The 14,967-nt window shown below is 51.7% G+C and overlaps 1 long non-coding RNA gene across 1 annotated transcript in view; it reads right to left on the bottom strand.

Moving 5' to 3' along the window:
* LOC102765637 overlaps positions 1–11,988 on the bottom strand; it is a 17,840-nt gene extending 5,852 nt beyond the window's left edge. Inside the window, exons 1-2 of the long non-coding RNA XR_436169.2 lie at positions 11,979–11,988; positions 8,594–8,596 (exon numbers count right to left, since the gene is read on the bottom strand). This is a non-coding gene — a long non-coding RNA (uncharacterized LOC102765637). The remainder of the gene's footprint in view (positions 1–8,593; positions 8,597–11,978) is intronic.
* Positions 11,989–14,967: the final 2,979 nt, after the last annotated feature.

Raw genomic sequence — 14,967 nt, 5'->3', positions numbered from 1 at the left:
GGAGGGCAGAGCGGCTGGCCCCGGAGCTGCTGGCCGCGGCCCTAGGGAGACACAGACACGAGGCGAGATGGTCACTTCTCGGCCACCTGCTAAGCTCCTCTCCGCGCGGGTTAATCCTGAAGATTTAAAGGCCCACTCATGGCTCTAATCCGTTTCCCCTCAGACTGCGGAGGGGGGTGGACAGCAAGTCTGCACCTTTGGGTCACACCTCAGAGCAGGAGGGGGGATCGGACACTGTAAGATGGGTGAATGCAGGCGGGACTATAGATCGTTTCTAAGGGGCGTTGGCTTGGAATAGAATCATTTTCAGGGACCTATAGCCACCAGGACAATCCTCTCTGCCTTGGACCAATGCCTGGGCCTGTCCGCCTAGCCTTTGCCTGCCCACCTGCTGGCATCTCCCCAGGCAATCAAATTAGTCCCTGGGAAAATTTGTTAGTTTTATCCTTGTTTTTCCTTCAGGGTCAGTTTAAATCCCCTTCTCCCCAAAACACTCATTGTCCTGGCTCTGGCTGGGGGGAATCACAGACCACATGTGCTCCCACCTCCCAGGGCAGCCCTGCAGAGATGGGAAGACAGAGCCTTCTCCAGGCTTAGGGGCACTCCCACCGCAGATGCAGTTTTCAGTCCCCACTTAGATTTGGCTAACTGCTCCCAAACCAGCAGGCCAGGTGAGGGCCTGATCCAGATTATAACCCTCCTTTGTTCTGGAAACACTGCTTCTGCGGATGTGACCAAAAGTGGCACTGACATTAGCTTTCCAGGCAGCCACATCCTCCTACAGGCTCGGGGTGACATGGGAATCAGCACGTCTTGGGAGGTAAGAAGTCCTGGCTCCACACTAGGCCCAAGGTAGAGCATATGCATGCATTTGCGTGGGCACACACAAGTATGCGTGCACACACACACACACATACACACCAAGGACCTATCTTAACAGAGGGAGGCACCTTCTGAGCTATTTCCATTTCCTTTCTCCAAGGCTCTGCTAGTTGCTAAGCAACAGGGAGGCCTCCTTCTCAGGGAGTGGGATGCCAGGGAGGGGAAGAGTGGAGGGAGGTGGGAAGAGAAGAAGAGACTGGGCATATCTGGACATCCTGGATGGACCTTCCCTGCAACACAACCACTAACACACACTCCCCTACTGGCCTCAGTGTGATGGGGATGGGGGACATTCAGAGACACAGAGATTGGAAGGCAGAGAAGCGAGAGGGGGACTGTGAGAGGCATGGAAGCTCTAAAGGGGACAGAGTGAAAGTGGTTATGAGAACATAAACTCCTTTATATGTCTATCCTCTTAAGTCCCAAGTCCCTGGGTTCCAGGCCAGGCTCCTCCACTCCTTGCTGAGTGACCCTGAGAACATCACTACCCCTCTCTGAACCTCTGATCCCCTCCTGTGTCTGGGAGCATCATCCAGACTCTTCAGGAGAGGAGGGCTCTTGGGTGTTTACAGACCGACAATGTTCTTTTAACCTCTCTCCACCCCAAACCCTGTAGGCACCCTGCCTGTCCCTATCCCACCTCTGCTCCCCACTCCACCAAGGCTTCTCCTGGGCCATCCATAAGCATCACCTACTCTCCAGCCCCCATGAAGAGCTCTGGGAACTCTGCTCCCTGCCCCCACCCCCCGCCTTGGCCACTGTGCTTAGTTTATGGGTGACACCTCCAAATGTTGCTCACCTGAACCAGGGGCATGCATAGAGCTTGGAGACCACCACTGTCCTGGCCCACTGAAGCTCACCTATCATCAAGTTTGGCCCCTCATCCTCTCTTTTCACATTGCTCACATTTATCCACTTCCTTCCCTCCCATTACCATCTCAGTCCAAGCCCCTTACTCTGGTCCACTTCGGCCTGAGTGTCCTGCCCCCCCCCCCCCCCCCGCACCCTCTCCATCCATCCTGCATCAGCAACCTGGGAGATCAGTCCAGGAGCAAATCAGGTGTCATGCTCTGATTAACAGCCTCTAGTGACCTCCTGTCACTTTGGCTGAAATTTGTGACACAACCTGCCTTTTGATCTAGCCTCCAAGCCCCTTCCAACAGATTCTCCATCTTTCTTGTCTCTCCCTTTTCCTGGGACACTTCCCCTGACTCCTACATGTTCTTAAAGTTACTGCTCGTAGGCATCGCCACCTTCTGGAAGCCTTCCCTCAGCCCTCTGGAAGGTGCTGCCCTCCCAGAGCTCTTGCCACTCACTGTTGTCACTGTGAGTTCACGGGCCTGGCTCTCCCAGGCTGGGGGCAGTTTAGTGTTCTGCTCCTAGTGCCAGCAAAGTGCCCAAGCAAGTGGAACTCAATGCATATGGATAGAACAAATGGGAACCAGTTAGGACGCGAGGCGGGTTGGAGGAATGCCTGGCACGGCCCTCAGTACAGCCTGCAAGACTCCTTCATGTTTTGGCCTGTGCTATCCTGCAGCTTCATTCCTTGATACACCTCATCCTGCAACCAACATCCAGCCCCTCAGTCTTGGTCGTGGGTTCCCAGGCAAGCATTCTCACTCCTTTGTGCCTTTGCCCATGTGGTTACCCTATGCTGGAATGCCTGCAACCCTCTTCTCCATCTGGCACTTCTACTCATCCTTCAGGGCCCAGCCCAAATGTCACTCCCCTGGGAAGCCTTCCCCACTTCTGAGGAAGGATGAGTCATTCTCTCCTTGACTCCCACTGCTTTTGTCCTCACCTCTTTCGATATGGAGGTTCAACTTGTTTTCATCTGACCCCTGTTCTAGACTGTGAGCCCTTTGAGGGGAGGGGACCGTCCCTTCATTACACTCCTCAGAGCCTCCCCAGAGCCTGGCAATGCCGGAGGCACATTGAAGGTGTGGGTAGAAAGCCAGGTTTTTAGCCATGTTGCTCTGCAGGCTTACCTTCTGATGCGAGTAAGGCTCCCCAGCCTAGAGCTTGGCCCAGCTCCTTGCGGGCAGGGAAAGAAGAGCTGATGGGGGCAGTTCTGAACAGCAGAGTCAGATCTCCAGACCCTCAGGAATTCTATTCCCAGCACTAGGAAAATGTCTGGGTGAGATTTCTGGGCTTCTGGGGGCAATCTTTCAGGGTGCGAAGGTACAGGGGGCAGGTGCAGTCTGCATTTTCACTAGGACAGATGGTGGATTCTACCAACTTCTGGTGAGGTGGAGGGTGCCAGGCTGGCATCTGAGGTCGGTTATTAAAAGGATGGCCCTTTAACCCCTAGAGAAGAGGCAGGGGTCATTGCTCACTATGTTAGGGTTGCTGGGCCAGCAAACCAGGGAGCTATTGCAGGCTCATGGTCTTTCTGTGAGGCACTGACATTATCTTTTATGAAATCCTTGTGAGATGTCATAAGGCAAAGAGACATCGTGCTGGTGGGAACTAATAGTCTGTACGGTTGTAATTGGTGGATAGATTGACCTATGTTTAAGAGAGATACTTAATAGGTCAAGGTCACATTAGATGGAGGTATTTAATGGGGGACCATAGGGCTCTGTCCTCACCATTGATCCAAAAATCTCTGGAGGTTAAATTGTTAATGTTCCCCAGGTGGTTTTGAGGGAACTTTGACAATCTGATAATCAGATTCACCAAGGATACAATCTGGGAAGGCTCACGAATTCAGAGTCAGAATCTAAAAGGACGCAACAGGCTGGAGCAATGGAAGGAATCTAAGAAGGTGAAACAGGATAGTGAAAAATGCCACATTCTGCGGCTAGGTCCCAAACTAACTTTCTAAAATTGGAATGGGTAGAAATGCAGTGGTTCTCAACCTTCTGGCCCTTTAAAACAGTTCCTCATGTTGTGACCCCCAACCATAAAATTATTTTCCTTGCTACTTCATAACTGTAATTTTGCTACTGTTATGAATCCTAATGTAAATATCTGATATGCAGGATGGTCTTAGAACAACCCGACCGCCAAAGGGATCGCGACCACAGGTTGAGAACCGCTGGTTTAGAGGCAGCATATTTAGGAAGGATTTAGAGCTTTTCAATGGTCAGAGATGCAATCATGATGTGGCTGCCAAAAGTGTATGTTACCCTATGGTATAGCAACAAAAATATGATGTGTAGAATAAGGAAATGATAAGAATATACAGATGATCAGAATCCCTATCTTTAAATATTTAAAGGATGGTAGAGGATATAGGCCAAACCTAGCTGAATCGCTGGAAGCTTATAAGTAGGTAGGGTTGCCAAATAAAAATATAGAATGTGCAGTTAAATTAAATTTGAATTTCATGAATTTCATATTTGGGACATACTTATACTAAAAAAAAATGATTCACTGTTCATCTGAAATTCAAATTTAACCTGGTGTCTTGCATTTTATATGTTCATGTTACCTGGGACTCACCCCAGATCTAATGAATAAATATCTCTGGAGGTTAAATTGTTAATGTTCCCCAGGTGGTTTTGATATAGATCATGGACTAGCAATTGGGAGGCCTGTCAGAGCGGCAGTTCTCACATTTTATCAGGCCTCAGAGTCACCTGGGGGCTTGTTGAAACCAGCGGCCGGGCCCCACCCTGAGTTTCTGACTCAGTAGATCTGGGGTAGTGTCTGAGAATTCCAATTTCTAACAATTTCTCAAATGCTGTCCTTTGACCACACTGAGAGGAACAAGGTCCTAGCCAATCTCTCCCACTATCATTCTGTCCCCTTTAGAGACTCACCCACTGTTGGCCTTTGTCCCAGAAGACAAAGCCAAATTCCTTCAGGGAAGTCATCTAGAGTGGACTTCAGCTAAGTCCATAAAAGATCCACCCCTCCTGCCCCCAACAATCAAATCTTAATTAAAAACAGAACAAAACTAAGCAGTTCAGCTCATCCCAGGATGAGTGAGTTCCCCTTTACAGAGACTGTTCAAGCAGGAGATAGATACTATATTCACCCAAACACTCACCCAACATCTACTCTGGGCCCCACCCAATGAAAGGCTGAGGATTTGGAGATGAACACAGTCCACCCTGGCTATCTGGGAGCTCGAAGTCTGGCTTGGGAAACCAATAGTTATCAGGTGTAGTGTCTGCAGCTTTGCCTGGTTGGTCAGGGCAGGATTCCAAGGGGGTGGGAGGGGCTGGAGGCAGGGACACCGGAGCAGGTGAGGCCTGAATAGAATTCAAGAAATAGACAGACTTGGCAGGATGTGACTGGATGTGGATGAGCTGACTTGAGTGACCAGGTAGATTGTACAGCCATTTACTGTGATGGGGAACGTGGAGGGCAGATTAAAAGTGTGTTGAGGGTGAGGGGCTTGTGGGGGTCAAGCAGGCAGATATGACATCTAGAGCCATAACCCTAACCCTGACCCTAACTTGCCAAGGTCCCTGGGGACACTGACACAGTCTCTTTGGAGGCAGAGCAGCAAATGAGAAGTCTTTTCTCTACTGCTAATTGGCTGTTGGACCAAGAAGTCTCTTCCCCTCTCTGGACTCTTGTTTCCCCACTGGCCAATGTGGGGAGCGAGGCTGGACTCAGAGACTCCACCCACAGGTCCTTTCCTAGTCTGGAAATCTAGGTAACTATAAATGTGTACTGCCAAGCCTTCAGCCCCCCTCCTTCCTGCTTCTATAGCCACTGCTGCCGCCCCCCCAGAGCTCCGCCCTGAGGCTGTCTCCAGCACTGGGTCAGGTCCCAAGGGCAAGCCCATGGGCTGGGCCAGCCAAACCCATGTGCAGATTAAGTCCTGCAGATCTGAGTGGTTAAAGAGCCAGACCTCTAATTCACAAGCCTCATGGCTGAGTCCCTGGGCATTCCTTCTACTCCCAGACCCAAGCCCGGTCCCTTGAGTAGGCCTGACGGAGACAGGATGGAACAGTTTGGCTGCCGGTCCCTGCAAGTCCAGCCCTGCTGGTAGAGATTAATTGAAGGTGAAACAGTCCATCTGTACTGCAGTGTCCAGTCTGCTGACAGGCACGGAGCCTCCCAGCTAATGAGATCATCACTCATCCTGGGCTCAGAAGGGTGAGGTGCTCGCTCAGATTGGTAGTGACCTGGCTGGGTCTGGGGAGAGGGAGCAGTGGACGACATATGTGTCTGAGGGGGAGACTGGGCCTTGCCTTGGGGAACTCTGGTTTGAAGCTGAGACAGGGCTATGCTCTTTGGGAACTCATAATCTGAGTGACCTTGTCATGTGCCTTAAATTCTGTGCCTCAGTTTCCTTGCCTGTAAAATGGAACTAATAACAGCACGCTCCCCAGAATTTGGTGTAAAGGATGAATACATGTGAAATGGTACCACTGTGCTTAGCATGCAGTGAATATCTCATACATGGTACCAATGCTCGTTATTATTTGTCAGTGATGACTGTCCTGTTTTGGACTTGGTGGAGTCCCTAGTCATCCAGGGGGAGATGCCCAGGAGCCTCAGATCATGGGTCTGGCAGTCGGGAGGCTGAGCTCGGGCCTGATTTGGGAACTGTCATTACATAGTTGGAGACAGATTGGAGAGTGAACAGGTTGCTGATTGTGGAGGGAAGAGAGAGCAGAAGCAGGAGCTCAGGGCAGGAGGTGGAGGTCACTTTGAGGAGCCTGCTGAGGTGACATGGGCCACTATCCTCTGGCTGGCCTCAGCAAACTCCTCCCCTCCCCACCTCACTCCCAGGGCATCAGCCTCCAGCACCAGTGGCACCCACCTAGGGGCCCCCTTTATTCTGGAGGCTCAGAAGCCTCTCTCACCAGGGGGCAGCTCTCACTGACCTGGGGGCCCCTTTCCCTGCCTCCACCTGCCAGAGACCTCCCTCCCCATTGATGATGCCAGGACTCAAGGCCTCCACACCCTCAAACGTACAGGTTCCCAGAGCTTCAAGTAAGCTCTCAATCCCCAGTCACACACAATATAACCACATTCTTGCTACTAAGGTCTTTCTGTGGTCCCCCACGGGCCCAGAAAGCCAGGTGTGGGGTGGGTGGACAAGGAGCACTGGATTTGGAGTCAGAGGACTTGAGCTTGAATTTTGGTTCTACCTGGGTGACCAGGAAAAGTCATTAAACCTCCTGAGCCTCAGTTTTCTCATCTGTAAAATGAGGACAATACTCCTTACCTCCCAGCGTGGTGGGATCATTCATTCTTTCAGTGACAAGCTTGTTATGAAGACAGACCCTAATTACACCCCTCCCTGCACCCTGGCTTGGTGCTGGGGTAGTCAATAAGAGACCAGGGAAAGTCTGCTTGGCCTGGGAAGGTCAGGGAAGGCCCTTTGGAAGACGAATTGCTCCTTGTAAGGAAGGAAAAGTCCAGGTGGGGGCAGCACAGGCTAAGGGCAAGGGCAGGCAGGGGGCAGCCCTGGGGCTAAGTGGACCAGGGTGGAGTGGAATCATGGTGGGGAGCTGCCTTCCTTTGAGGTGGGGGCTGTGAGCACAGTGTGAGGCCTTCCAGAGAAAAAGCCCAGCGTGAGAGAGAGGGTGGAGAGGGACATGCCTCCTGGATTTCCTGGAGGAAAAGAATTCTTTGTAACTGTCAGAAACACGATGGAACTGACAAACACACATGAAACCACATACCTAGGTTGTGACACTAAGTCCGGTCTTTGTAAAAGTGAGTGTGCAACAACAATGGTTTGTCAACACATTTATCCAAGCTGGGAAAGACACCCATCTCACTGTGTCCAAGGAAGCTCAGGGTGTCACCCCACCTCCGTCGCTGACACTGAAGCCATGCGGTACCGGTGACACCGATGTGTTTCCTGAGCACGGGGGGGGGGGGGGGGGGCGGGGGGGGCTGTCTCCTGTCAACCCCACCCTTCCCTGTGGGGACCTTCTCCAGACTCCATGAGCCTCTCCAGCCCAGTGGCTACAACACCCTGAAAGCCTTCCCCATGCTCCCTGCCCAGGAGGGTGGGTTGGCGTGGGGGTAAAGGCCACAGGATGGGGTGAAAGCCCCTCAGCTCTAGGGGCAGGTCAAGCCCTCATGTCACAGCTATTCAGCGAGTGGGCACTCTGGGGCCCAGCAGAGGGTGAGAGAGATGTAGGGGGAGAAGCAGGGATGCCTGTAACGTGGATAGCAAAGTAAGTGCTGGAATGGTGGACATGTAGTGACATTAACTGAGAGGGTGTGTGTGTGAGAAGGAATATAGTTAGGAGGTCTTCCTGGAGGAGAGGTCTTGAAGTATACGTAGGAGCTGGTGGAACAAAGACGGGGAGGAAGGATGTCTCGGGTAGAGTGTGGGGCACGTGTGAAGAAAGCTTAATGAGGAAAGAGGGAAGAGAACGGGCTTGTTGCACAGCTGAGCACAGTGGGTGGGAGGAGACAGCGGAGCTAGGGCTGTACCTTGCAGGCAATAGGGAGCCAGAGAAGACTGTGGAGCTGGAGAGGCCATGATCAGATCGGCATTTTGGAAAGATCTCTTTTGCTAACCGGTGCCTTCACTTTTGCTGGCCCTTACCCTTTAGAGAGAGGTGTGACCCTAACTCCACATTAACTCGATCACCATTAATTAAGGCAGACATAAAACTTGAAATGCATTAATAGGCTCGATTAAAAAAAATCAAGACGAACATGTGCAGATCAGCAAGTGGCAGAAGAGCCAGCCTATGTTCAAATCACTTACTATGTGCCCCACAGTGACCCAACTTCTGTGCTGTTTCCTCATTTGTAAAATGGTGTTAATATTAGTAACCCCCTTAGGGTTGAGGGAATTAACCCTTTAGTTAAGGGCACTTACTAAGTTCTGTGTCCAAATACCTTTGCTAGTATTACCATAAACAATGCCAACCAGTCTAAACCACTACAGGCATGGGTTAACCAGTGGGACATATAGATCAGTATCAATCACAACAGATTATGTAGATAATTTTCCATTCCAAATCACTACCAACTTGTGAAGACTAGTAGGCCAACAAGGTCACTTTTCACAGATAACAACCCACACGGACCGGTGGAGACCAGTATTCACTGCTAAGAAAATGCTGCAGGGTGAGGCCTGGGAGGAAGGTGCTGGGCTGCTGGCAGTGAGAGGGTTAGCTGAGCGAGCTTCCTCTCTGCCTCCTGGGGACTCTCTCAGGAGGGGAGGGCAGGAGATGCTGGCTCTGCTACTTGTTACCCAACCCTCCTGAAGATGCTGTGGGGGAAGGGGGAGGGAGAAATGCTGAAAGCCTTCCTTTCAATTATTCAGCAGCCAGAGCTTCCTGCCGCCCCTGTTGGAGCCGGAGGAAGTCCTTGGCCAGAGTCCCCAGGCTGGGGCTGGCTGGGATGATGGAGTGCTGGTTCCAGGAGGACCAGGCAGCCTGGCCGACAAGGGTGCTGGTACCATATCCTGGGCCTGGGCCTCGGTGCTCTTGGTCCTCTCCTGCCCTCCTCTACCCACCCCTGTTCTGGAGCTGTCCCCTGCCCTGCAGTCTCAGTCTATGCTATGGAATGGAGGTGCTGGGGCTGGCTAAGTGCTCAGAAGCAAAAGGGGAGACCCAGGGCAGGCAAAGGAAGGAGGGCAAGCCCCCTGACCACAGGAGAAAGCCCAGGTAACTTAGCTGGCACCTGGGTCCTGGGCATCCTGTCCAGCCCCTGATATGTCTCAGACACAGGGCACTCTGCTCCACCCAAGAACACACTGGTCTATGCTGGTCCTTCTACTTGGAATGCTCTTACCCTTCCATTCATCCTACAAGACTCTGCTTAAGCCATCACCTCCTTGGTGAAGCCTTCCATGACCTCCACTGGGGGACACACATCTGTTGTGCTCCTGGAGCCTCAGCCCCCTGGCTACCACTCTCAGCATTTACCTCTGTTCTACTGCGGCTGTTAGTTCCCTGGCCTAGTGAGTGCTCGCCAAGGGCAGTGACTGGGACGCTTCCATTTTCGTGTCCCTGATGCTCAGCATAGAACTTGGCACAAAGCAGCCATCTGTGAACGCTTGTGGAAACCCAGACTGTGTTTGGACTGACAGTGAGCTCACTACTTGTGTTTTATTACTGCCATCTCTGGGGACCTCAGTGAGAAAGATCTCTAGTTACTGCTCTTAATATGCCTAGACTTTGTGTGTTGACATTTGCATGGGTCACATGGTCATATACTTTGTAGGCCCTGGAGTCCAGCTCTGTCTTTGAAGGGATAGGATGAACTTGCCTGCCCCTCAGCCTAGGGTCCCTGTTCCTCCTGTTCCTGTTGGCTTTGGTTTGGGTTCCCAGAGCAGAGGATCCGAGTGGTAGGTCCCAGGGACAAGGAACCTGCTACTCAGGCCCACAGGACAGTCCATCTACCTAGGTGAGACCAGTGCAGACCACTGGAGCCCAGGACAGGCCATAGAGGGCCTCAATCAGACTGGATACATCAACAGAAGACAGTGGGGAACCCACAAACCACAGTAAACCAGTAATACAGGCCAGTGGAATGGAGCAGAACACGTAATACTGATCATTGAAAATAATACAGACCAGTTCCACCCAGTAGACAGATCTGTATAGAGCAATACTGACACCAAATAAGCAAGTAGTATTTTAGCCTCCCCTGCACTCTAGTAGAACAAAGAAATTCCTGCCCCCACCCAGCCCATTCTGCTCCTATTCAGGGCCCTCATTGGCCTTCAGGGAGCTGTAGCCATCCAGCCAGGGAGCAGGCAGCTTCCTGTTGCTGTCTGAGCTAGAATGTAGATCTGGGAGCCTGAGAAAGGACATCTGATGGCATGGTCTCCCACGGAGGTGGTGATCTCTGTGTCCTGGGGAGGATCCAAGCCAGATGGCATTGGTGAGGTGTCCTAGGGAGACCCGCGTAATTACGTGTCAGGACTCCATGCTCTCCAAGGACCCTCCCATGCTGACCCTGGAGTTGAATCAGAGGAACCCGTATGCTCTCATCTGCTTCCATCATCCCCTTCAGCTCAGTCTCCTCCCCATCAGGACCCAGCCCTCCCAGGCTCACACCTGGGAGCTGGGCTGAGGAAAGGTAAGATGAGCTAGAAGCTCTGTAACCATATATCTTTTCCTCTTGGTGCCTCGGTTTCCTCATCCAGATGACATGTCAGGAGCCTGGGGCCAGGGTAAGGCTGGGCTCTGAGTCCCTGGCAGTCCAAGACTGAGAATAATCAAAGCTGTGGGTGATGTGCCTCCCCAGGAGCTATCAGGAGGAAGGGTGTGCTGGGACAGTCAGATAAGCGCCTTCTACCCACTGGGGCTGGTGACAGGAGAAGCCAGGGGCAGCTGCCTCCACTGCCTACACCGTCTCATTATGGAAAATTCCCTCTATTGACTCTGCTCTAATCAGGCAGGCTGCCCTGGGCATCCCCCCCAGGTTTCTGCTGGGCCGGGTGAGATCAAAGAGAGCCGGGCTGGGGGCTGGAGCCTGGAGCCTCAGCTGCCATTCTCATCGATCCAGATGCGCCTCTTGTTGCTAGGCAACAGCCTCCAGTCTCTCCTGTTCCTTCCTCCCCCCAGGGGCTGCAGGATAGGGCAGTTAAGGGGTGGGGGAGAGACCCCACATTCATTCTCCAGGTTTTCTCACACCAAGCTAGAGAGCTATGTCACCAAGTGGGGAGCCCCTCCACCTGCCCAGGAAGTGCTCCCCATTCTGGGAGCTTGACCCTCTCACTAAGATGAACCCCTTTCTCCCCTCACATTTGAATTCATCTCTAGAACATTCAAAATCCACACTTCCTCTGCTCCATGTGAGCACTCTCTCAGGAGTACAGGCCAGGGATTCACCGGAGAGGGGAGGGGACCCTCAGGGGGTCAGTGACAAAGTCAAAATAAGACTGCAGGCTACCGACTTCCAGCTCAGTGTTGGACTAGATATGAAAGCCATTTAATCTTGAGAGAATGGCTCTGAAGACAAACTCACACTCTCAGTTTTGAGTGGGTTGGCTTTTTTTTTCTTTTTCCAAAACGTAGGATGCATTTCATAGTAGTTTTTTTTTTTCTTTTTTGTTTCAAGTGCTATAATTTAAAACTGTAAGTTGTGCTTTAAAACAGGCATTAAAATGTACTATGAGTTTTGGGGGCTGTAATTGACTAAATAATGGAAATCTGATCATTTTGTCACAGTTTAATATTTTGCATATTTTATCTCCCTGATACTGCTCCTCCACCCTCTTTTTAAAACTGACTATGCACATTTCATCCCAGAAGTTGTTATGTGGTGACCTACTTATATCATGGCTGATTTAGGGTTTTAATGTCTCTCCCCCTCTGAGGTCTTTACAGCCCTTTGGGATTGAAAGTATCTGGTTCTTCCCTCTGGTCCCTCATTAAACCTTTTATCTTTCCTTCTTTCTTTCTTTATTTCTCTCTCTTTCTTTCTTTCTTTCTTTCTTTCTTTCTTTCTTTCTTAATGCAACTAAGGAAGAGGAAGAGGTGATGCACTTCCTAAAGTGTGAAGATCCAGAATTCAGCTGTTAAGGGCCCAGCCCTGAGAACCACCGAGAGGTGCACAGTCCCTGGCCAGCAGTCCTGGTGTCCACTGCCTGCCACCGGCTCCCCCCAGCTCCACAGCACAGTGACAGCTCCTCCCTGACTCCCCTGCCAGCCCCAGTCACACACTTCAACTCTGAGAGGCACAGCTTTGCAGGGTCCTTGACAAATGGTAGCCAATTAATGTCAATTAATCTGATTAGCCTAAATAGTTAATTAAGCAGTTAATTAAAACATCATTGACAATAACCTGAGGGATTGTGGGTGGGAGGCATGAATGATAGGGAGAGGGGTCCCTCTTTGCTCTGGGAAGGCACAAGCCCTTTAAGGTCAGATTGGCAGTGAGGGCTGCTTCAGCAGCTGGGGCTTCTCCCACCTTGTCTGCCATCAGCCTATAGAACTGTCATCAGGTTGTCTAACCGTACCCAGCCATGAGATTGCTCCCAGCCCCTGGCCAGTGTCGAGAGGGTCTGAATTCTATGGGAGAGGCTGAACTTAGGGGAAAAGGCCTTCTTTCTGGGAAACTCATCCTAGAAGCCCAGAGAGGAGTCCTGGCTTTTGTTGCTGGACCCTCTCACCAGCCCCACCCAGACCACACACCTCACAGCTTACAACCCCATTAAGACTGAGGACTTCCCCAAGCTGCAGAGCAGCCCTAGGGGGGAACTGTCGTCCTTAAGCCCATCCCACAGATGGGGAAACTCAGCACCTCCCACATGCCATGCCCTGTGCTTGCACTGGGGACCTGCAACCACAAGTGACACAGGGTCCCTGCCCTCAAAGAACTCCTAATCTGTGCAGCCTCTGTGGTCCTACCACATCTTGCCTGGGTGATGCTGGTATACCTCAGTATCCTCTGCTGTGACCTGGCTCCTTCATAGGATGTTGTGAGGATTATAGGAGTTAGTACATGAGACCCCTAGAGCAGTGGCTGGCACGTGGGAAATGCTAGATGAGTGTTCATGCTGATTACTGAGCGAGATGGAAAGGCAAACCAGGCACTTGGGGGCATGCAGAGGAGAGGTCCCGGAACGAACATTGCACAGAGACATGTGAGCAGAGTCTGAAGTTCAAGGAGGTAGAAAAAGAGGAAGAAGGGGATCCAGCTAAAGGGAACAGCAGGTGCAAAGTAATGAGGCACCAACTCTCAACTCTAAATGTACAGTCACCTGGGAGCTTTAAAAAGTACAGCCCCCCAGTCCCCACACTCAGATTCTGACTGGGACAGGTGGGCCCCAGAAATCTGCTTTTTATAGGATGTTCTAGAAATGCTGAGGCAGGCACTCTGCTGCGGTTCTGGATGTCCCAGGTTGGGAGGAGCAGAGCTGCAGAAGGAGAGGCCCCAGGCCATGTGACCTGTGTCCTGAAGGCACTCTGCAGGCCCCCCTCTTCTCTCCATCTGTCCAAATCAGGCTCGCCCTTCAGGGGTGACCTTCCTAAAACAGCTCCGGCTGTGTGCTTACCTGCTGGAACAGCCCTTGGTTTCTCTGCCACCTATAGAAGAATGGTTAGACTCCCCACCTAACAATAAGGCCCCTCCTGAGGCCTCTCTCCCCAGCCTGGTCCTTTGTCCTTCAGGCCAGGCCCTGATTCTCCAGCCACACTTTTCTACAAGTGCCTGGTGCTCTTCCCTCCTCCATGGTTCTGCTCGTGCTATTCCCTCTGCACGAAATGCTCTTCCCCTTCTTCCACTCCTGGCAAACCTGTGCTCATTCTATGAGGTCCCATCTGTAAATACTGGCTCCAAAGTCACCTGGTCAAGCAACCCTCCCGCCACCACAGATACCCAGCAGCTCTAGGGATGCTCCCACATAACCCATATTCCATCCCCCAACATCCACCAGTTATGGGCCTTGCTCCCCACTAGACTGAGGCTGGCTCTTCCCTTTCTCCAGTGCATCCTACAGGGTTTGGGGATGACAATGATAATTGAGCTTTTCAGTTCAGAGGACCTGATGATAAAATGTTCAATGGATGAATGAATAAATGAATGAATGAATGAATAACCATCTATGCTTTCTGAAGTATGAGAAGGGACAGAGGAAGAGAGAAGAGAGGTGTTCTGGGAATAATAATGGGTGGGTCACAAGAATCAAGATGCATGTGTCAGACCATACCAAGCAAGGAGGGGAGACAGGACTGCGGAGGCAGGGCCTGCTGAGTGTCCCAGCTTCTTTACAATCCCAGAAGCCCCCTCTGGCATCCTATTTGGAGAAGGGGTGGCTGGGCTCCCCTGCCAATCCTGAAGCTTACCCTCCCCAGCCTGGGGTTCTCTGTCTGATACTCAAGTCTGTGCCAGCAGCTGGGATGGGCATGGAGGACAGACTGCCCCGCTTCTCACTCTGCCCTTGCCCCATGGGTTTTCCTTTCTCCCTGAGTGAACTTAGCCTGGAGCACGTGCACATACACCCCTGTCAAATCTCCCAGAGGAGCGTCTCTGGTACCTGTCCCCTCTCCCACTCTGCCATCACCTCCTCCCTGGCCTCTCTGCCCTTGGTCTCTTTATCTCCATCCTCCTCCTTCCCCCATCACACGCAGTCATAGCAGGCTCCCTAAAGTGCACATCTGACCGTTTCATGACACTGCTCCAAAGCCTTCCAAGACTCACATTGATTTCCAAATAAATTCCCAGCTCTTACAATGGTTTTCAAGGTCC

The sequence above is a fragment of the Myotis davidii genome, unplaced genomic scaffold (assembly GCF_000327345.1).
Source record: "Myotis davidii unplaced genomic scaffold, ASM32734v1 scaffold726, whole genome shotgun sequence".
NCBI classification, from domain to species: Eukaryota; Metazoa; Chordata; class Mammalia; order Chiroptera; family Vespertilionidae; genus Myotis; species Myotis davidii.
Note: the sequence above shows the minus strand (reverse complement) of the source record. Positions and strands in the feature narration are given on the sequence as shown.